The 24,402-nt window shown below is 43.6% G+C and overlaps 1 long non-coding RNA gene across 5 annotated transcripts; it reads right to left on the bottom strand.

Moving 5' to 3' along the window:
- Positions 1 to 3,988: 3,988 nt before the first annotated feature.
- On the bottom strand, positions 3,989 to 18,203 carry LOC141648083 (uncharacterized). Of its 5 annotated transcripts, XR_012545928.1 has the most exons (5): positions 7,484 to 9,139; positions 6,098 to 6,236; positions 5,726 to 5,809; positions 5,521 to 5,555; positions 3,989 to 4,684 (listed from the first exon to the last, which is right to left on the bottom strand). It is a non-coding gene; the product is annotated as an uncharacterized LOC141648083 (long non-coding RNA). The 5 variants fall into 5 exon arrangements; XR_012545926.1 differs by lacking the exons at positions 6,098 to 6,236; positions 7,484 to 9,139 and adding an exon at positions 17,595 to 18,203; XR_012545925.1 differs by lacking the exon at positions 7,484 to 9,139 and having other exon boundaries at positions 6,098 to 7,474.
- Positions 18,204 to 24,402: the final 6,199 nt, after the last annotated feature.

Raw genomic sequence — 24,402 nt, 5'->3', positions numbered from 1 at the left:
TCCTTAGGAATATCTCAGGTTTGATGCCTTTGATAGACATGTAATCTTTGAAAGCACGAATGTGGTTCAAAGGGTTTTCATGCCCCTTGAACTTTGTAATGTCAGTCATGTTGAAGTTGGTTGGCAATTGAGCATTCACGGCCTCATACTTACGATTATTCTCCTTGTAGATGTCATCTCCCTTAAGGTACATTAGTTGCTCCTCCAAGTATTGGAGTCACTTTTCAGCTTCAGTAGGACCTAGTGGAGGGTTGACTTCTTGTTGTCCAACAAAGGGTGGAATGTCATCATGCACACTCGCGTTAGGGACATCATTCTCTGCAGGAGGAAGCCTGGTTTCTACAGCAAAAATTTGTCCTTCAATAGCGTTGAGGCGAGCATAAGGTTGGTCTTGGCTTATTTGGAGACGGACGAGCGCAGCTAGGATTAGATCATTACCATTTTTGGGTTCTCCATTAACACTTGCGTGACTAGTTATAGGCATCTTGGAGACTGGGGATAAGAGATCGATGACGAATCAAAACACGATCGACCATTTTAGCACACTTACTCAAAAAAGACTCAACTTGTGAAGTGGGAGTGTGCCACTGTGTTAAGTAAGGTTTGAATATGACAAAGTTTTGAAATGTTTGTCCTAAGCAACTGTAGTGTAGTTGTAGGAGTGCTGACTCGAAGTAAAGTTTTGAAATGGGTTTTGAGGCCCGAATTTCGACTGGACATTTGGACAGAGTTTCGACTCATTTTGCGCTATTTTTAGGCCACTTTCGAAAATGTTTACATTTTAAAAAGGGGTTTTGATTTTACAGAAGTTTTCTCATGGTTTTGTTTTACAAAATGGTGATCACATATGGTACAAGCATTCATACATGCATTATAACAGTATGTTGAGTGCATTTAAAAGGGTTTTGGCTTAAAAGGTGGGTTGCCATACCAAGCAATCAAACCCTGGTCTGTGGAGAGGCCCGTGCCAAACATGAGTAAGGTCGGTTCCTAGTCCATTTCCTCGAGTAGTGAAAGCCCTTGATACAAACATAAGTATGTACCACGGTATGGTTGACGTCAATCGCTATCTATCCTTAGGTCCAGATAAGAATGTGGACCGTCCAGACGGGACGATTGGTCGAATGGGTTGGGTTCGGCCTAGGAAGGCCGAATAAAACGACCTAAGAAGGTCGAGTAATGAAAACCGACAACTGTCTCGTATATACTATTCCCCAACCGTGTTCAAGTTTCACCCTGGGTAACACGTAAGTGTATGATCCCCAGCGGAGTCGCCAAACTGTGGACACGGGGTCGCTCGGGACAAGCGTTGCATTTGTGGAGTCGCCACCAATTTTTATGGGAAATTGGAACCGTTCGAATACCTCGTGTCATGTCAAGACACAAAGTAGTGACATGAACACTAAGAACTCGTTACCCTTAACACTCTATGTCTAGAATGACTCTCGCGGATGCCAATGAACACGGATGTTCACAGAGATCTGGAGTAAGGGGTGAGGGTACGTATTAGGAAGTCCTTTTACTGAACACCTAATCCCGCCCGCCTCGATAGCGACCTCTAATAATGATTGGGGAAATCGTTCATAGTTGATATGTCGTCGATTATATGCATGCAATGCAACATCCAATGTTTTAATCCTAGCATGTGAATTAAACTAAGTCGGTGAACAAGTAATTAGCACTTATTGATGTCGAATTGGGAATTAAAATTAATTACATGTGAATACAAGCACAGAAATTATACAATAAATGATAAATAAATAGCAATAAATAAAATAGCAATAATTAAAATTACAATGAATTACAATGGATTAATTGATTTACGTCAAAAATACACTCAAGACGGAAATTTGAAGAAAAGAAAAGGGGTAAAAATTAAAGTAACAAAGATAAGACGGATTAAGAGTGGTATTATGGTTAATAGTTGATTAATTGCGTAATTAAGGATTAGGTCAAAGCGAGAACGGAAGTTCAGGAACAGAACTCACCCTAGAACAGGCGCAGCGTTGCTGCGTCCCTTGGAAGAGCCGCAGCTATCACTGCGTCTGTTCCTGGGTTGAGTTCTGGCTGTGCTGTCAGAACCGCGGGCTGGTTAATATTCGTTAGTGTGTTTAATGGTTGATTATCGATATTTGACTCAAGTGAAGGTGATTTAATGGGTTAATTACATATGAAGCCGTCATAAAAGCAATGAACACAAATTAAAATGAATTAAAACGGGTTAGAAAGGAATTATAAACGAATTAAGACGAATTAGGTTTATTTACGAAGACGGAAACTAACTTGAAAGGACGTAAAAAAAACTGGAAATAAGCAATGGAAATATGTACAAAGGGTCGAATTCCAGAAACTTGATATGAACAAATCGAGTTTCTAAAATCCGGGTTTGATTTAATGACGAAAACCCGCGAATATCGATTATAAGGGATCCAAGTCGTAAATAAAACATGATAATTAAAAGGAATATATTAAAATTTATTTATGTACAAAGAAAAGAGAGAAAATAAAAAAGGTAAAACAAAAGAACCAGAACAACAGAAAAACCGAGGAAGAAGAAGAAGAAGAGCAGAAGCAGCGGCAGACTCTGGAAGAGGCGCAGCAGATGCTGCGACTCTTCGAAGAGGCGTAGCAGCTGCTTTGTTTCTTCTCGACGTCTGGTTGCTGCCGATCCGTAAAAACAGTTTTGATAAAAGGGTTTTAGAAGTCGGTTTTGAATGTACTTTTGACGTAAATCTTACATTAATAGATACAAAAATAAAATACAATAAAAAGACGGGATTTACACTCTCAGACTTACATGATTGACGAAACGAGATTGACTAAGTTAACGTTTAGTGATTGCTCGACTCGAATGTATGTAGAAAGTGCCCTCGTTAGAGAGTTTAGATTAAATTGATTGATGCGTAGTGGTCAAATTGGTCGGTCATGCAACGTGACTGGAACTCAGAATGATCTGAGCTTACGTGATCGATTGATCAAGCACGTAGGTGTCGAAAGCTTAGAGTACGGTCTTTAGAATGCAAATGGAGAAGAGAAGGGCGGACACTCGCGTGAAAAAATATGTGGAACGAAGGTCCCTATTTATACTAAAAAATGTGAAGAGTTATGGAATGACTCAAACTTTGGAAACAAATCACGGAAAAATCTGAAAATAGGCAGAAACGAGCTGGGGAAGAGGCGCAACAGCTGCTGGCTGCTGCGATCCTTCCAAGAGGCGCAGCAGTTGCTGCGTCATTTCTCCAGTGGTTTCCTCTTGCGGAAGAAAGATTTCCGCGTTTCTTTTAAGGAATTGCGGTGGATCTCTACTTCCTTATTCCTTAAAATAATATTTTCGGGATATATTTTACCAAAAGATATAAAATTAATTTATGGAATAAATATCCGGAATATTCTAGAGCATTCCGACTCGGCATTTTAAACGGTTTCTTAGAAAATGAAGCGGTTTTTGACCCGGAATCCAAATGAACTCTAATTACTGTCAAAACGACCGTATCGGCGTGTAGATGACGACCAAGGAGTAGACACAAATATTTGAGCTATCACTTGACGATAAATTTACGAACTGTCATAAATCGTTCCGCCACTACTAGAAAAAAAGGCCAAAGAGACCATTGCAAATTGACCTAAGAAACCAACATAGAGATGGTCTCAAGCTCAAAGGTCTCTTAGGGTAAGAGACCATGTAAATAAAAATGGTTTCTTTGAATAAAAGTTAGAAAGCATCCATCCTAGATAAATGGTTTCTTTGTCCACTGAAAAAGAGACCACTAAAGTCAAAAAAATGGTTTCTTAACTCAAGATTAAAAACCATGGAATAGAGAAAAATGGTTTCTTTACCCAAACCAAGGATTAGAGAAGTATGATCTCTTTGATTTTTTTTATTATTATTTTTTCGCCTCACCTATTGCGTTGTTATACGAGTATTACATATGAGTGCCATAATAAGTCGATTGTGTGCATACTCATGTTCCACGCAACAAAACACACATACCATAAAAAGATTCCATATATATAAAATAAAGTGTATTCTTTTTTACAATCACTTGAAGCAAGTAATATTTGGTGGACAAATACAAAAAAGATGACAATATAATCCTAAAAAAGTACCTAAAAAATAAAAATCTAACTCCCATTGATCAGCTTTGGTCCATCTTCTTCCTCCTCTACTTCGTTGCGTCTCAGAACAAATGAAATCCACATTTTCCTAACCAACAAAAAAAAATCATAACTGAAAAACAATACTAATAGATGAATTTGAACTTACTAGACTACTCATGTTTAACAAAGTAACACCAAGTCAGCAGCCAATAAGCCAATAAGTCATCTGGTACAATATATCAGTGTCCCTCCAAAGCGCACTATAGTACCTGGAAATTGTTACATGTAAAAACATGGCATCGTAAATTCAAAAGTGTTGACATATTTCATGCGCTCAATGTGATTCTCGACTGGCAAATCACCAAGAAACCCGTGCAACCTCAAAGGCGACACAATAAATCAAGAAAAACCAAAAAAAAGGCAGCAGTAGTAATCGAAGATGTAACAACCCAAAAAAGGCGTGTAATAAAGTAGTAATAAGATGAAAAGGAGTGCAACCTGATATCAAATGTAAAACTTGTGTAAAATTGGAAGTAAAATAAATCACATAGCTCACAGACACGTAACCATTCATATGCTATGCAGGCTGCAGCAGAAGAGAAAATGAATTTGAGGCTACAACAAAACAGATTACAAGCAGCGAAACTGTGTTAAAAAAATATAGCAAACGAAACTTCATCATAACAGATTACAAGCAGCGATGCGATAAAAAAGGTAATCGGTACCACCATAAATAACGCAGCGTAATTGGATATCAGCCTAGGAAAATTTAGGATTTTTTGGAAATTGTTACTTTAAAAAAGTAAGATGGACTCTCCCAAGAGTTTGTTCACAAACAAATAGAAATGCAAGAACAAACAGGAGAACAGAATGCCTTTCAAGTTCCAAATGACTTGTTACTCTAGAACACAACAAAATTAGGACGAAAAAAACAGCAACCGTCTCAATCAACATCATTTAACTCAGTGAACTTATGCTTCAAATTTTTCTTACCCAAAACATGATCACAAACACTCTGAAGGTCAGCCTTCTTTTGCTCAAACAAAGACACATTTCCACATAGATAATTCCAATCTAACCATCCCATTGTCTACTCAATTGCATCCTCAATTAATCTCTTTTCATCTTCGCTCATTACATCACATGTTGGGTTATTATGGACAGAAAATAAGTAGAAGCAACTTCTCCCGCTGCTATTTGTACAATACTCCTTAAGAGCAGACAAATGAAAATAAAAAATACTACGTTGGACCAATGTCAAGGAGATAGAAGATATGTGAGGGACGTTTTGAAGTGACAAAGGTTCTTTGGGAATACCAACCTACATACTTAGACTACCCAGCACTCCAACATTGAATAGCATTTTCCGATTGTTCAAAAATACATCAGAGGGGTGCGAGTGTATCAAAATCATAGAATTACCTCAACTGTAGGGGTAACTGGGTTGATCAATCATCCTGCATAAAACATAATAGTTGAACATCACTAGTAACTGATGCTAAAACTAAAATATCTAAACATGGTTAAATTCCAAAAACTATATGAATTCACATTCCCAATTAATAAACTCCCTTCGGAACCTCATTAACTAAGATGTTCACTAAAATGTAAAAGCTAAATAAATTACCTTCCTACACTTGCCGCTGAGTAAGTAACACGTCCTTGAGCCTGAAGCGGCATATGGGTTAGTGCCAATCAAGTAACACACAACCTGTTCTTCCTCTCCCATAAAATCAAACCAATCCAAATTAGACACAGTCTTAGTACAAATTACTTAATGTCCAATTATCCAAAATGAAAATGAAACTGAAATTAATTACTGAGTTAGGGTTCGAGTAATTAATAATTTTAATTTACCTAAACAAAAAAATCAACCCAGGAAACTTAAAATTAGGGAAATAAACCAATAATAAAAGAGTAATTAGTCTAAAAGAAATTATATAATTCAATAAAAGGATCCTATAACCTAAATAAAATTGAAATTTGAGGGGAAACAAACCTTGCAATTGCGAACTCGCAGTACCACGGAGTTGAGGACATTGTGACTGCTCACAAAAGTCGACGACAGCGTATCGCGTGTGGTGGAGGTGGCCTAGTGTTGGCAGCGTATCACGGGTGGTTGGCCGGAGAGGAGGCGCCTGGTGTGAGGGAGATCCGGGGAAGTAAGTAGTGAGAGAAAAAGGGGTTGGGAGAAATGGAGTATGGGAGAAGTAGCGAGGATTTGGAAAATGAAGTCCCTAGGTCAATTATTGATCAATAGGTAGGGGACAAGGTGGGGCACCCTATGTGCTTCCCACTTTATGGCAAATGGGTATTTTGTGAGGGAAAATGGTATCCGTCTATATGTATAGACGGATAGTGTCCGTCTATAATGAGAATTTGTGATTATTGATAGCTGTTTTGATTTTTTTTTTTTTTTTTCTATATGGAACCATTTTTCAAGTAGAGTGGTTTCTTTGATATTTTCTAAGAAATCATCTATCTTTAAAAATTGGTTTTTTATACAAAACAAACCATCTCCATACTTACATGGTTATTTATTGATGATTCCTTTTCTCCTTATTTTAGTAGTGCGCGTATCAAACATGCGGCCCAATCATCACCGGGTGGTTGGCAGAAGGTGTAGAAATGAGGTATCTACACTTTCCAGTAATGGTGTTCTAGGTTCAGGACACAATTGAGCTCGAAGGTGAGCGAGTCATTTAAATTCTAAAGGAAGGAGGAGGTGGGGTGAGAGCAAAGCTCTCTTTTGATGCCAAGGAGTCGAGAAGTGAGATTCTTTTTCTTTTTTGAAATGTTTCCAAAAGTAACAGAAGCCCAATCCGTTAGGGTGAAGCTTAAGTGTGTAAGCTTGGCAGGGATAGTGTCACTAAGAGTGGGCCAGGTTTGAGACACAAGGGGGTGGGAGTCGGGTCACACAACCAGAAAGACTCAAACTTGAAAGGCTTGTTTAAGGGGGAATACTCGATAGTGGGTTTCGAGATAGTAGGGCAATGGTCAGAAGAAAGACGGATTAAGTGATAGTTATGGGAGTTTGGATAATGTTTCATCCATATTTGGTTGACCCAAACCCGATCAAGACGATCTAAGATAGGGGCAGTGCGACGCTTATTAGTCCAGGTGAATTTCGGTCCGGAGAAACCAATATCAATTAAGTTGCAGGAGTCTAAGGTCGATTTGTAGAGGTCAGCTCTATTGAGCTTAATACAACGGCCTCCTAACTTTTCAGAAGCAAAAGTGACTTTGTTGAAGTCCCCAATACAGACCCAAGACAGGTTTTGGTTGATGGGGAGGTTAAAAGATTGGTCCACAGGTTACGACGGAGTCTAAATTTAGGACTCGCATAAACTTCATAAAGCAAGAAATTAAAGTTACAAAGAAGTACCTGAACCACCACATTGATAAATTGATCGCATTTAGTGAGAAGAGTAACCGCCGCATCTCTCGCATTCCAAAGAATGACAATGCCACCCGTAAATCCAACCGAATCCAAGACCTCAAAAGAATAAAAAAGGAGCGAGCGTACGATGGTAAGAGAGTTAGGGGATCTGACTCTAGTTTCTAAAAGAATCACAATGGCAAGTTTGTGAGCATTAACAAGGTAAGACAAGTGGGTATGTAGTAAAGAATGGCCTAGCGATGCAACGCCAATTCCAATAAAGAATATTCATGCCAGCAGGGAGAAGGTAAGAATTAGTTAGCTCGGCTTGAGCTCTCGGTCTGTCCGCGTCTTCTACCACGTCCAGCTCTCGTCCTAGACGAGCGCTGTACAACTTGCAGTTGGACCCGCTGAGAGTCATTAGCATCTACATGTGACTCAGCCCTGGTTCTTAATCCCAACTGATCAACACGCCCACTTCCCTTCTTTGTAGTGCAATTATGAACGCCACTACCAAGTTCGAGTAACTCGCAACTAGGAGATCCTTGGAAGTTAAGCTCAACAAATAGACCATTCTTAATCGAGGTAAGATGGGCATAAGGTACATTAGGAATCGTAGTTCCGGTGGGACGACCAGAGATTGGTACATCATGTGCCATTCACCACATCAGGAAGCAATGGATGACCCGTTGTAGGAGTTGGAGATCTGCAATATCTAGGAAGTTGGCTGGTGTTATGCACCCCATTTGCATCCAGGGATTGACAAGACAAATGTTTAGGGATGGTGTTGGGGGATTGTATGTGATGGGGCATATTCTGCACCGCTGACCAAGTCAACACATTGAGCAAGGTCAAGGATATCCACAGCAAAGTCAACGACTTAGACAGCCTAGCCGATGCAACTCATCGGCCTGTCACTTGGGTATCGGCCTGGCAACCGGCCAGCCAGGACACATATCCGCGTACTCATATCCAAGACCCTCGGCCGGCCTGCTATGGGTCCATCGGCCGAGGTAGAATAGTCTTTCCACCTGCTAGCCACTTGGCCACTTGGCCACTACGTGACAAAAGGTGAAAGTCTATAAATACTCCTCAACCTTCATTGAGGAGAGGATCCATAAATTAACCTAAGAATCACTATTCATCTGGTAATATCTCCCTTATCTCTCTACAATACATCCTTAGCCAAGTAACAACTTATCCCTCTAAGTTTACTGACTTGAGCGTCAGAGTGAGTACGCTTGTCACAAAGCCAAGCCCTCAGTTCGTTCATTGTTGCAGGAGAGGCCGAGGGGAACGATAAAAACAAGAAGGATTCAACTCAAGACATCATTCTACAAGCCACGGGTGGTAACAATACTTGCTCTGGAATTACACCCGGAACAATTGGCGCCGTCTGTGGGGAAGACACTAGAAGCTAGTCACATTCATTCCCAAACAAAAAAAAAACACACAAAAAACCCACCCCAGAAGCCAAGAAGATGTCGAAACAACAAGAGGTATTCGCGACTGACGAAGCCGAATTTTACCAAGATGATACCGTCCACAAATCTGGAGTTGTGCAACCCTCCGCCGGTCAAGTGATTCAACCGGAGTACGGGATGCCAATAATACCACACTCCGCCGCCTGCCGACCAGGTCACCATCATGGGACATGTGGTTGACGCAAAGAAATCAAGAAGATGCTCCCGGACCTAATTGGGAGTACGCCGCTCACCGTCACGCCGACAAGAGCGGCGGAAACCTTCCAGAGACCAGCCCCAAAATGTGACCCCAAGAAACTTGAACGGAGCATTAGGAGAAGTCGACCTGTCAAGACACCGGAGGAGCCCAAAGTGGTCGTGGTAGACCTAAGTCCTTCTCGCACTCATGAGAAGACAGCGTCGCCGCGGCACGAACGAGGCACACCCCGGAGGAGCGAAAGAAGCCCAACTCGTCAGAGTTGGAGAAGAAGCCCGACTCACCAGAGTCGGAGGAGAAGTCCTTCTCACTACGAGGAGAGAAGCCGGACTAGGAATGCGAGGAGCCGATCGCCGCGTGTCGTTCGACATGTGGTCGGGCACCCCTCGCGCCTCGTCCTAGATACCCCGGTGCCGACTAAGTCGGGTTACCACCTATAGCATACAAAGGAGAAGGTGACCCAACCGACCACGTCGAGGCTTACGAGTCTCACATGTCGGTATGGGAGCAACCCGATGAGGTTTGGTGCCGAATCTTCCCAACGACACTGCGGGATGGCACGAGTTGGTACAAGGGGCTACCCGACGGCCGGATATCTTACGCCGACCTAAAGGACACGTTCTTAGCCCAAAGATTCTGCAACAAGAGGAGGGCCGTGGAGACATCGGACCTCCCGACTATCGACAGAGGGAGGCGAGTCTCTCCGGGTTATGTGAAGAGGTTCGACGCCAAGGTTCAAGAAATTCGTGTGAGCCGAATGAGCAATGAACCGGCAACCTTCGCGGCTGATGAAAGGCCTCCCAAGGGGAGACCTAAAAACGAGCTCATCAAAAGCGGCGCCCGACCTTGGACGCCGCTAGGAAATTGGTTGATCAAGCCATCAAATTGGAGGACTACCACAAAACCTGGGTAGGCCCTAGCGAGGCCAAACCCTCAAAAAAGAAGAGCCGCCGGGAGGACAACCCGGATGAAGGACGCCGTGACAATAATCGGTCACGATCTCTGTTGAAAGACGCCGCGACAATAATAGGTCACGGCCCGACAAGTCCGCCAGAGATGAGCTCGGCAGTGCCGGGAGTTCGGGAGCGTATTACCAGCATCGGTACAAAGATCGCACCCCCCTGGTCGTATCGGCCGCGGAGGTCTTCGCCCTGAGCAAGAACGAGGGCCAGAAGTGGGAAAGGCCCCCCAAGCCGAAGGGAGACGGTGACACGAGCCAGTACTGTGAGTACCACGGCCACACCGGTCCACCTTATCGACAACCGTCGATCCAAGAATGCCATTGAAGAGCTGATCCGGAAGGGGAGTCTCGGCAAGTACGTTGCCAAAAGCCAAAAGATTGACGCCGGCGGTTCAGATAAGAAATCCGTCTTCGAACGGATAGGAGTAATCCATGTTGTCATCGGGGGCAACGAGAACGGAGGGTCCGCTCATGGGCACAAACGACACCTAAACGAGCTATATCAGGCCATCAACTTTGTGCCCAACGCAGCGATCCCCGCTTCCAACATCCCCGATATGACTATTGGAAGGAAGGACTACGAGGGAGTCATCGCTCCTCACAAATGACCCACTCGTAGTCAATTTGGACATATCCAACCACCTGGTCAAGAGGTGCCCGATTGACACAGCGCCTACACGTACATCATGTTCGGGAGTGCTTCCTCGGCCTCGGCCTCGAAAGCCAAGGATTTAAGCCCCTGCACCAATCCACTATACAGCTTCTCTGGGGCCGGCCTGGTACCGTTGGGGTCAATCAGACTACCGATGATGTTCGGCGAAGGGAATGCGGCTAAGAATGTCCTAGCTGAGTTCGTGGTCAATGACGGCTCGTCCGCCTACAACGTTCTCATAGGCCGAGTCACCCCCGAGCGAGGCCGACGCAAGGATGTCCATCCGGCCCTAACACCGATGTATGTCTCGGACCGTGGGGAAGCGCATAAGCTCGTCTCCAAGGACGAGAAGGACGAGGTGGTCAACGTCCCGTATAGCCGCGCAGGATGCGACATGCAATCCCTCAAAGTGGCAAAGAAGTCAGAGAAAGGGAAAAGCCCATCCTTACAACAGGAGGGCGACCTCATGGATGCAACAAGCGGCTGACTCGGAAGGTGTGCCTTTGATGAGCCATTAGGACGCTGGTAATCTCGGGAAAACTTTGTATAGCGGCGGAGGTGTCCAAGATGGGCACCCCAACGCATGTTTATACCTAATGAAAAATCATCCAAGTCTTCCATCAAAGTGTCCATTCTCCCCCATCAGTCATCAACAGGAAGTAGACGCCGACTCACACTGTCACACCGACAAGAGTGGCAGTCTCCACCAAGAGGTGGACACCGTCGCAGTCACTCCAAGTGGTAGACGCCACGGCCGTCATCATCAAGAAATAGACGCCGGCTCACACTGTCACACCGACAAGAGCGGCAGTCATCAACAGGAGGTAGACGCCACGGCAGTCACCATCAAATAACATGACGCCGCCACACCGTCACACACCAAAGAGCGGTGATCACCCTCGTAGCGTACACCGCGACGATCACGACCCGGTAGCGATTGATACTCGGCCAAGCGGTCAAAATGCCTTGAAGCGTTAAACGCACCGAGATACGCACTTAGACGCTTCGGCTAAGCCGAGGCGGAAACAAAAGAGACGCTCAATTAATAACGTAAGAAGACAACTCAGACGAAGACGAGAAAAGACCTCGGCCAAGTTAGAGGCAAAGTAAAACGCTAAGTACAGTTGAGACGCTCAACCATTAGCGCAAGAAAAAGAAATGAGGTAAAAACCTCGGCCAAGCCGGAGGCAGAAGAAACGGACTCTTATTAAAAATAATAACAGGTTACAAGCGAGGAGAACGCAGACGACGGCCGTCCCCATAGGGACAAGCCAAAACACAACCTACCAAAGTTATACAAGTACAGGGAAAAGAAAAGCAAAAGTTACAAATGTCATTTGGAACGCCAAAAGATGGCAGGGAGGAAGGGCTTAATAATTGGCTCCCGAGCAGTGAAGCTATCCGAAACGCCGGTGAGCTCGGTGACAACCGCCGCCTCCCTATGCTGTTCTTTGTTGTCATCGGCAGCAGAGAGCGACATCTTTTTCGATGGGCAACCCAAATAGCTTTTCCTAGCGGCCTCGGCTTGGCCTCAGCCTCAGCCTTAGCCTCGGCAGCTAAGCTGCCCTCATTCTCTCGGCTTCCTCCTTGGCCGCCTTAGCCTTCTCATCAAGGGCTGCTTTATCCGCGGCCGCCTCTTCCTCTATCTTCACCCTCACCGCCTCCTTGGCCTTCTCCGCCACGCCTTCTCCTCGCTTCGAGCTTGTCGTCAAACAAACTCGTCAAATTTGCTCCACGGAAAGGAACCATCAAGCATGAAGAGCTCTTCAATCACTTCCCCGGCGGCTTCTTCGGCGGATCCGGAATCGGCGCACATATTAGGGAGCATGACGGTTTGGAGCATCTCAATGTCGTCCTCCTTTTGCCTAATGATGGCCTCCTTGCTCCGAATCACCTTCCCCGGATCGATGCATGCCCCCGAATTCGTTCCTCTGCTGAAATAAAGGTCGGCGTGCCTCGAACAAGGTCACACTTCTCCGGAGCTTTGCAAACTCGGCCGCAGCAGCCTCGGCCTTGGCTCTCTCGGCGAAGGACCTCCTTTTCAAAGATCGCATCTCCCCTAAGCCTCTGCTCATTGAGGAGATCCAACTTCGCCTTCACGGCCACCTTCTTAGTGGCATTAAGCTCAAGAGCGGATTGAGCCACGCCTTCTCCCCGCTCTATAATACGAGCACCGGCGGCCGTTCCACCTCGCCACCTCTCGATCAACCTCGCGCTTTCCGCTACAAGGTCGGGAGGGGAAACCTTCGGATGAAAAGTCGGTGACGTTTCGATCACCACTGCAATCGGGAGGGGAAAACCTTCGGGATGAAGAGTCGATGATGACGTTTCGATCACCACTGCGATCGGGGGGGAAACCTTCGGGGATGAAGAGTCAATGGGGACGTTATGATCACCAGCCTGCGCGGGGTCCTCCTCCACTTCTTGCCGCTCTGCGCGGGTCCTCCTCCACTTCTTTCAATAAGAGCGACGGCCGACAATGGTGACCTCAAGATTTAACGAAAGCATCGGATCAACATGCATAGACATGCCGAGGGCTGTCATCGGCGGCGCTAATGAATCCTATTAAATCAACCACAAGATAGATCGCATACCATGCTTCGCCTTCTTGGCGGGATGACGCATTTCCTCGCCAAATAGCCGGCTAGCAGCAGCGGCGGTAGATGCTTTGTCTCCTTTCTCTTACGGATAAGGGGAGACCCTCCTCATCGAGTCCTCCCCATCGGAGATATCAACGATCCGCACCGCCACCTTCGAACAACGGGGATGGGAGGTGGAATCGATGTCGACGCCGTCGCCGCCGACGAAGACTTTGTCTTTCGCGTATGGCGCGGCATGTTACTAACAACCTTCGCCTGGCCTCCACCACATTCAAGCTTTTCACCGGCGATCCATGAGATCATTCGGCGACGTCCTGCGGTCGGGTTAGAGCCTTGGGATGCAAGTTAGCAATGTCTTATCTTTGTGCGGCCCCATTCTCCGAAGGATATCCTCGATGTCCTGGTCCCAAAGTGGTCTGCAAAGGAAACAAAGCAAGAGTTAAGTAGAAGAAATAAGTCGAAGTTCGAGAAACAGAGCATTGAGAGCGGTGATGGGCCTCACACCGACCCCACTCACCCCGTGCTAGGGCCTGTATGATGAGGCCGACACGGCAGAGCGGCTCATCCCGGAGGATGATCTCAAGCGTTGGGGGAATCCATCTTTTCGGACTCCCACTCTTGTCCGCCTCAAAGAGCCTCATCGCGCCTTCTCATCCTCCTTAAGAGGGACCTTGCGGCATCCATCTTGAGCTTTTTCCGGTGACCCATCCGTCGTGCTCCGCCTTAGTCTCACACCGCAAATTAACTTGGTCTTTGAAAGAAGCGGGGCGGCGGATAGTCATCCCAAGACCTTAACGTACACCCACCGATCTTTCCAAATCCTTGCAAGAAGTAAGTTTGTCAACAGAGACATAACCCCGCTCCCATTTGCACACCGTACCATCCGACGCGCCGAGAGATTGATGGCCGGAGATGATGAAGCCGACGGAATAAATTCACCGTTGGGGCCTCTCCTCAAGAGACAAAGCCGACAAAACCGACTATGGTCCTCACAACAACCAACGGTGCGGTTAAGGCAACAAGAACGTTCATGGCCCTAATGATGGCCATAACGTACTCATTCAGTGGAAACCGGAGCCCGTACTCCAAGTGCCGCATGTATACGCCAATGTGGCCCGGGGGAGGGCAACAGACCGCTGACCCTCCTCGGGGATAACAATTTTGTATCCCCCGCCAAAGAAAAAATGGCCCTCGAAAAATGTCTCGCCGAGCAATCGGCGAACTTATGGGTCCAAGCACGGTCAAGGCGGACCTTACAGCGCCGCCGTGATCCATAACGCATCGCCTCCCCTCATTAGGACGAGCCTTTTCAAAGATCATCACCAAAATCGTCACGTCGTCATGATCGACATCATCGTCATCCTCCCATTCCTCCAAAACTTGAGGATCAACTTCAGGAGAAGGAGACCTAGGGCCCCCAAACCTTATCGGGATGGCATCTAGTATCCCCTCCCCATCGAGACGCGACGGGGAACCCCGGCGCGAGAGTGCTAGTCCGGCGTCAAGAGAGGACATGATAGCAATGATTATTTAACAAAATAAGAAGTGAGGAAATTTGTTTGTTTACCTTGAAGAAAAACACTCGCCGGAGTAACAACTCTGAAAATTAGAAGACAAAGAAGCCCTTAAAAGTATAGAAAGAGAAAATTTTGGAGAGAATGAAATTGGTGGCCAATTTCACTAATAACCGCCCTATTTATAGAAAAAAGCCCATGAAGAAGGACCAATAAGAGAATGACCCATGAAGCGCCAAACCAATCAAGAACAGACACGTGTCGGACATGCAACCATGAAAAAAGTCAATCGTCGCAACGAATACCAAACGTCAATCAATGCAATAAAGCGATGATGAAGCGTCTTCAACACGCCCCTTCACCTCTCTTCGCCTATTCATCTTCCTCAACAAATTCCTAGGTATCTCGCTCTCCGCCGCCACATGATCAACCAAGCTAGGAAGCACCTACTGGGGCAATCAAAACAACCGCACTCCAACCCCGGTCTCGGCCAACGTCACTTTCTTTTCCACATCGGATGCCCTTTACACATCCATGTGGAGGGGGATATGGTACGGCCTAAGCAAAACCAGTAGAGGTAGAAGAAGCCGATACCGAAAAATTTCGAAATTACTTGCGCGAGAATATACGCTCAAAGATACATCTGGAGCCCGTACCACGGCATAGACTACGCTGGGGGCAAATTGATGGGGCATATTCGCACCACCGACCAAGTCAACACATTGAGCAAGGTCAAGGATATCCCCAAAGAAAGTCAACGACTTAGATGAACCTAGCCGTCTGAACTCATCTACTGTCACTGGGTATCGGCCGCAACCGGCCAAATGGGACACATATCCGCGTACTCATATCCAAGACCCTCGGCCCGCCATGGGTCCATCTACCGAGGGTAGAATGGTCTTTCCACCTGCTAGCCACTTGGCCACTTGGCCACTACGTGACAAAAGGTGAAAGTCTATAAATACTCCTCAACCTTCATTGAGGAGAGGATCCATAAATTAACCTAAGAATCACTATTCATCTGGTAATATCTCCCTTATCTCTCTACAATACATCCTTAGCCAAGTAACAACTTATTCCTCTAAGTTTACTGACTTGAGCGTCGGAGTGAGTACGCTTGGCACAAAGCCAAGCCCTCAGTTCGTTCATTGTTGCAGGAGAGGCCGAGGGGAACGATAAAGACAAGAAGGATTCAACTCAAGACATCATTCTACAAGCCACGGGTGGTAACAATAGTTGCTCTGGAATTACACCCGGAACAGTATGGATTGGCCAGAATGGACCGAAGGCTTGGAACGGTTACCTGACGCGAGATGAGGCGATGCTCGTAGATAAAGGTTGTTTCGTTTATTGGAACTTCTGGAAGGGTTAATGTGGGGTTGGTAAATGCCCTTCGGATCGCCTCTTGGTGGAGGATGAGGAGAGTGATTGGGATTCGGGATGGTTGGCTTGATATGAAGAGGGTCTGGTGTGGGAGGTAGGAGGGTGGGATGGTTACTTTGGCTAGGATCATGATGGAGGCAGGTGGATGTGTCTGACTCTTGGAGAGATGGGGTTGGGTTTGACATTATTGTAGTTCTGCGAATCTTTTTTTTTTTAGTTTTATTTTTTTATCGAATAGGAGCTTTGATTTTTGAAAAAAATAAAAGATGGGAGGAGGGGAATAGGTAAAAGGGAAACAGGTTAAGAGAGAAGAGAGAACAATGAAGGAAGTCCAAAAAGTTGGTCAAGAGTAAATTTTGTGAAAAAGGGGGAAGGGCCCTGGATAATAAGAGGGCTATTATCCAAAGGACATGGAGTAGATGAGATGAACAAGGCAGGAGTTTCTGAAGCAATTAAAGGAGCTTTAAATTTAGGGTTTTGATATATACAACCCATTGGGTTGTATTTAAGAAACTAAATATGGAAAGAAGTTGTAAATATATGCATTAATTACTGCATAATTTAGTTTTGAATTCCCAACTTAATTCCAAATATGGAAGATATTAAATGCTTAAATACAACCCAGTGGGTTGTATATATCAAAACCCTTAAATTTATCCTTAAAAGGGACCATCCTCCAAGTATCCGAAGAGGTCAAAGGAGGAGCCAACGGTTCACAAGAGCTGAAAGTTTTTCCTCCACAGTTTTATTTTTATTCATTTGTTGGACCACTATATTCTCCCTGGAAGATGATATATCCAGGTTGGCAAAGTCTTTTGTTTCATGACAAGAACCATTGCAAAAATTACGGCAGACCCTACAAAAAATCTGTTTTTCCGCAAGCTTAATTTCCTGGCAGAATGAACCCAACCAAACCTTGGTAGGAGCCGGCTTTGACTGATCGAGATGGACAGAAATCCTAGCAAACCTAACATTATTTCTATTAAGCCCGTTTGAATCATGTTTGATGAATCCACCTAGTGAATTCCTGATCACTTTGAGTATATCTAGACGGTGATACTCAATTGGTAACTCTGGAAGAATGATCCATGTTGGAATAGTTTCAATTGTCGCCGTCGAAGGTTGGAAGTTTGGTATCCACGGTTGAACATGAAGGTAGTGTTCTTGAAGGAACCACGAACCATTTTCTTTGACATTTAAAAGGTCAGAGCTAGCATCAAGTTTGCAGGATTAATAACCTCTACCCAAACCGATTAAATCAATTTTTTTTTACAATTCCACAACGATTTAAGAGAAGATGCAAGATGAGTGGAATCAATTGATTTACCTGTTAATTTGATGATCAGGGTGGTCTCCCACTTGGAGCAAATCGAATCAATCACTGACTGAGGAAGCACGATAGTCGGGTCGGATTTCTGGTTAGTTTCAATTGAATTGGGGGAAAATTTAGGGGTTTGGACAGATGGAGGTATGTGGTTTGATGCGAGTAGGGAGTTTGTGAGGGCAGATTTGTAGGTGGTTTTTGGTGGTAGAAGAGTACCAGGAGAGGGTGGTTTTGGTGGTGGCTGATGAGTTTGCGAAGTACCATCGTGCGCGTCGATCGCCTTGGAGCATCCATAAGAGGCAAGGATGGAGGAGGATGAGGTTCTGAGGAGCGAAGGGACAGCGGCGGTTACCCGAGTCGGCGAGGGCTGTGGTTCAGGGCAGTGGTTTTGGGTTTTTTTTTGGTGTCATCACTCTTATCTCTCTTTGTCTCTCATCAGGTTTTTTTGTGCACCCATTAGGCCGGCCTTGAACCCATAACATAAAATCGAAATATAGAACTCCACTTCGGCAGTTGGAGTGGGCAAGAAGGTACATCTGATGTATTGCATCAGTGCCTTTTTTTAGTGGTAGGTGGGTTAATTATTTTGCTAGTTAAGATTATTATGGGGGATATATTATACTCCCTCCAATTTCCTATTATCTTCCCTCTTTCTTTTTTCACACAAGTTTGATTATCTTCTCTCTTTTCTTTTTTTGGTAAGTTTTATTCATTTTTTAATTAATTTCTCCCTGCTAAAAAATCAACAACTCTCATTATTTTATCTATTCTTTATTCATCATTCATTCTTTATTATTTTATCTCACCTATAAATTTCACAACTTACAATACTTTATTCTACTTTATTCCTTCGTTCTCCCCCTTTCTTAATTTTTGTCCCCAAAAGAAAGGGGAAGATATAAGGAAATAGGAGGGAGTACCTATTAAATAGATAGAAAAATTATTGTTTTACTCTCGAATATATTACATCTGATGTACTATTCTCTTAGTGGCGAGAATGAGTGATATACGTGTAAAAAGGGAAATCAGAAGGCACTTAATTTCCTAAAAAAAACTAAGAAAAAACGAAAGTTTCCATAAAAAACCCTCAAAAATCAAATCCAATAAACAGCACTACAAATCTCAATAACCGATTCTGGCAATACAAATCAAACCCTAATGCCGCTACTCAATATTTCAAAAAAACTTCCATAAGTTTAAACCCTAATAATATAAACCTGATCTTTAATTTCTTCACTTTAATCATTAATCAATCACAACACTTCATTCATCAATGTTCACTCTAACCCGTTACATATCCACTATTCAAAAATCAGTAAGAGTAGATGTTACACCATCTATTACTCAAAACCCTAAACACCATGAGAATAATCATGAAATCAAAATCGCTGTTGATATAAAATACAAGAATTACATCAATGGTGTTTTCGATGCGTGCTTGACGTTCATGTTGCCATTAGAAGAAGGTATTACATACGAGAATATCTACGAAGGCTACTTTCGGGATTTTGTGGAGGAGCGTTTGGATGAACTTAATGTGGAAATTTTTGCTAGAGACACGGTTACTGAAGCCATTGCTAGAGGTTACTTGGGGATGAAGGAAAATCGTGTTGTTGTTGAGTCGGCTTCGTCGTGTTTGCTTTCTATGTCGGTTATTGTTGAGGTTGATGAGTATTTTGAGGAGATTCATGGGTTAGCCATCGATCTTGATCAATATTATAATCACAATCATAATGATAGCGATAGCGATATTGATAATGATGATTATGATGATAATATTGATAACAATGGTGGAGTGGTTAAGGACGTCAAGGAAATTAGGGCATTCTTGGAAAAGTGTGGGGTGAGTTTTAGTAGGGCGTCAATGAGTGGGTCCCATTGCACAATATGTTTAGAGACTATGGGTAGCGGTGGCGAGACGGAGTTGGCTAGGTTGCCGTGTAATCATGTATTCCATGGAGATTGTGTTGTTGAGATGATGGCTATGGGGGATGCTATTCATGCGTGCCCTTTGTGTCGTGCGGAGCTTATTGTTGTTCAAACTAAGTAAAATTAAGTCGTGTTTTTGAAGGCTACCCATCTATAATTAAGTCGTGTTTTTGGGTAATTGTAGTTTATGCCATAATTGTTAGGAATAATAAGTTGTAATTGTAATGATCAGCTTATTAATTAGTGTACCGATTTACTTTGTCAAGGATGGATTATAAGTTTTCTTTGTGTTATCAATTTGTCATGGCTCACAAACGGGAGCTGATTTTGTGTCCAAGGCTTATTGCCTTATTTGATTGATGGATCGATAGCGCTAGGTTAACTTCTTATACGCCCAATCAGAGTAGTAGAAAATTAATAGCCAATGTATAAATCTACCGAACAAACTTTGTGAAAGAGTTCAATAATTGACGGTTAGAGTGATATAATGCTGTTAGTTATAGGCTAGTGATATTGCCAAAGGGAAGATGACATCGCGACTCGTTAACTGAAAATATTTCGTGGTATTATCGAAGTCAAAAATTATGTTATAATATCTATTGAAATAGTGAGGAGATTTGGGGTATGCAGGAGACTTACTCAAGACAACTAGTGAAAAGAATTAAAGAGCCATTGTTAGAGTTTTTGCAGTGAATGGAGCCGGAGATGTTACGATTTTTTTTTTGGTACACAGATGTTAACATTGTTATGAAATCATCGATTGATACACATAATCATAGATTCAAAATTTTCGGTTGATTTAATCTTTTCACATGGTATCAAAGCTTTATAATCCTGAAGTCTCAAATTTTAATACGGGTGAGCTTGTGAACTATACACTTTTCGAAATCAAACGACATTTAATTAAGGGGACATGTAAGTGAAGATATAAAATCATTAATTGAACCGTAACTATTTGTTTTCCTCTATTGAACCCTAACCATCTATTTCTTCTCCTCTGTTTTCTTCCCTTTTTTATTTTCTTTTCGTGGCTTCAAATTTAGCAATTATCTTGTTCCTCATAATTATTTGTAACATTTAATTAAAATCTTAATGGTAAAGAATATAAAAGATAAACAAATGAGTGAGGCTAACCAATGAGAACAAACATTTTTCATTTCTCTTGGAAAATGGAGTGCCTCCCCGCCGGATGTTTGAACGACGCGAGAATATAAAAGGTACAAACAACTAACGTTATTTACATGAGCAACACAAGACCACAACGGAACAACCTCATTAGACCATCCCCAAACAAGTTCATGAGGAAGGTCATGATCTTGTTGGGTTACCCTAATCACCCATTTATTGATTAAGTAGCTTGTCCGTTGAGTAAAAGAGGTCAATTGGTGACTTTTCAATATAACAATACAAAATTTGGGCGGCTAAAAATGGCGACTGAATACAGTCGCTGATGTAAAATTGCCTACTGGAAATGGACGCCAGAACCCAGTCGCAGGCCTTAGTCGCCTAAAAGCTGTAACACCCCCTTCCTACCCGGCCAAGGTAACGGAAGGATGTTACCATCTCGGTTTTCCGAGGCGGTGAAATCGAAGTTGCAATTAAGAAAAGCCTTAAATAAATAATAAGTTTAGTGATTTACAAATGAATAAATAAATGAATAATAAACGTGAACTAGACATTATACAATTTGTCTACCATCTAAGTTATCTAGCTACGCTACTCGACTCCAGGTCCAAAGCTCGCCCCATCTCCCGCGTGACATCAAACCAACCTATACTCAACATGCTCCCCATATGATAAGAAATGTCATATGAATCGACACAAGCCAGCCCGGAAATAGGTGACAATTTACACAGACACACAACATGTCACTTTCAATAAATAAACCTAAGACACAACATTATAGATGAATATGCAACATGTCAATGATATGAATGAGACAATATTATACAATCACCACGCTGGTACCGAGACACGCCCAGATGTACCCACAACCACTGGTGCCAGGGACACTTGTAACACCCCCACATACCGAGGAGCCTTAACCAAACCTTCCTTAGTATATAAAGGCGTTACCATCTCGGTTGCCCAAGGTAAGTAATCATCAAAAATCGATAAAAGAACAATTAAAGTTATATTACAAGTGTTACAACCAACTAATAAAATAAAGGTACAACTCGCCAGCTACACACTATCTCTATCAGAACTCGTGACGACACACCCCTGCCAGGACTCCAGCTATCAACCACATCAACAGCTGCTAAGACTGACTGCTCACCATAAGGGATCACGGCAGACACATAAACAAACAAGACAACCACACAAGGTCAGTAACTGAGACAAGACACAACATAAACCAACAATAATCGTTAACACAATACAAACACAACCAGTCACACACAATCATACCCATTCCAATTAATCTCCGTCACCGACCGTCCACTGGACCAGCCCTGCCAGTGGGGGACCGCATCCGTTCCCACCTAAGCTCCGCTCATCATACCGAGTGATAACCCTGTCCCATTAATGTGCACATCCCCTCCCGTGGCGGGTTCCACGGAGGGCAAAACTAGGGCGTGAAGCCACTCCCGCAAGTGACTCCACTCAGTCGAGGACGCACCTCGAGAACCAGAGACAAACAATCACAGGCAAATGTAATATAACAACAATCGACATCCAGTATACACCAACCAACTACCACGTATACTCAACTACACGGTCACAACAACAATACAACATCACACAATAACCGACACTCTAGACATTCAACAGAAACTGAGTAGGCGAACCTACCTTTAAGCGACTGCGACGATTCCATGTCCATACACGCAACACCCAGCAAACAAGCAACACTTATACACACAATATAATCATCTATCACTACCATTCTAACCCTAACTGACAACAACAAAGATACGGATGATGATGACGACATACCAACATGAGGAAAATTGGCAAAGGACCGCTACCCGACTCAAGCTATGCACTTCTAAGGCACAAGGACCTTCAAAGGCTCCCATGGAAGGCATATGGTGAAAGGAAGAGGAAGGGACGACATCTAGGTTTAGAAGAAAGAGGCGGAAATGATTTGTGGTTTTAGGAAAACACGATTATAAACCCTCGCTGAAAAGACGCTACTCGATCGAGTAACTAACATACTCGATCGAGTGGCCCCTACTCGATCGAGTATCCAAGCTACTCGATCGAGCAGCCTCTACTCTATCGAGTACCACCCACAACTCAAGACACAAGGTAACTATGGCACGTACTCCCAAGGACCATTACTACTCCCAAGGTCAGTCAACGCTGGTCAACGGATCCCTAAAAGGGCGGGTACAACACGCCCATGACACCACACCTCACAAACAGGTACCGGGACACGCCAAAACGTACCAGATCCCCTTCCAGACGTCGTGCCTCAACCACACGAGTCTCTCAGTACTCAAGTCATTAATGTACATCCCTCTTGGAGTGGTAAGCTCCAAAAGGCGATTCAAGCGTAAGACGGTCTTCCAACCGTCTTACGTCTCCTCAACAACAAGTATCACCACCAAAAATTTCCAACCATCACATGTATCATTAAATGCATCATAATATGCCAATATGCCCAGTACACAATGAATATGCATAACTCTTACCAATTATGCCTTTTTTCTCATATGACATGAATACAAATCATACCACATATCCATGTATGCTAACAACCACATGTTATAATGCAAATCCAATAAGAAACCAATACTAATGACTCATTAATATGTTATGACGAAATCCCAACAACACTATGAGACTAACAACAATTACCCACAACAATCATGTCATAATGCAATAACAACACAATAATGACACATGCAACCATTTACACTTATTGAAACCGAGTAGGATTAACCTTCTTTTAGCATACTCCATAAGCCATCCGAAACCACCAAGCATCCATATCATAAATCTGTCTCATCCTATATAATTACGTAATAACTATCACAAAACATTCTACAACAATTAATACTACTAATTCAGCCTTAATTAGTCAAACCTAATTAAAATCCCATAATATAAATACTAGAAAACTAGAGTTTAATTACTAACAAAAGAATAAAGAGGAGATAGTGAGAACATTACTTACAAGGTATGAACAATGAAAAGGAATGAAGATTCGAAGGCGAATCTTCAAGGTATGCACAAGATCTTTAGGGTAAGGCCTGAAGGGATTATTTGTGAATTTTATAGTGATGAGAGGATAAGATTTTAGAGAGTATATGAGAGGAAATCTAAAAAGTACGGATTAGAAAGTGATAGGCCACCTACCACAATCCCATGTAAAAGCTGGACAGCGACAGGGCACTCGATCGAGTGCCCGGTTCACTCGGTCGTGTAAAGCTCCACTCAGTCGAGTGAACCGCCACTTGGTCGAGTGACCCAACATCAGAATGCTTTCCAAGGTTACAGGTCTCACTCAGTCCCTCACTCGATCGAGTGGGATCCACTCGATCGAGTACTCGGTTTACTCGACCGAGTATAGGTCTTATAAACTATGGGGTATTACAATCTTCCCCCCTTATAAAGAACTTCGTTTCCAAAGTTCACCTCACACTCACTCCTTTCCGATTACTCCCTGAAACCTCATCACCAATTCTCAAGTACTCTTTTGAGGTTCTTACTGTCATCATCACTCCCATTATGCCAATATGATTTTCATCTCTCCCACCAAGCTCGCACGTTCCTTTATTATATACCCATTTATACTCATATGCTCACTCATACGCTACTCATATACATACCGCTCGTTCTTCTTCTATAGATTCCAAATTGTAACAAAGGCATTCGAGCGACTGATGAAATAGTCGCAAAATTGCCAAAACGGCAACCTTAAGTAATCGCCAAA

Source organism: Silene latifolia, chromosome 3 (assembly GCF_048544455.1).
Source record: "Silene latifolia isolate original U9 population chromosome 3, ASM4854445v1, whole genome shotgun sequence".
In the NCBI taxonomy this organism is placed as follows: Eukaryota; Viridiplantae; Streptophyta; class Magnoliopsida; order Caryophyllales; family Caryophyllaceae; genus Silene; species Silene latifolia.
This window is presented reverse-complemented; position numbering and strand designations above follow the sequence as displayed.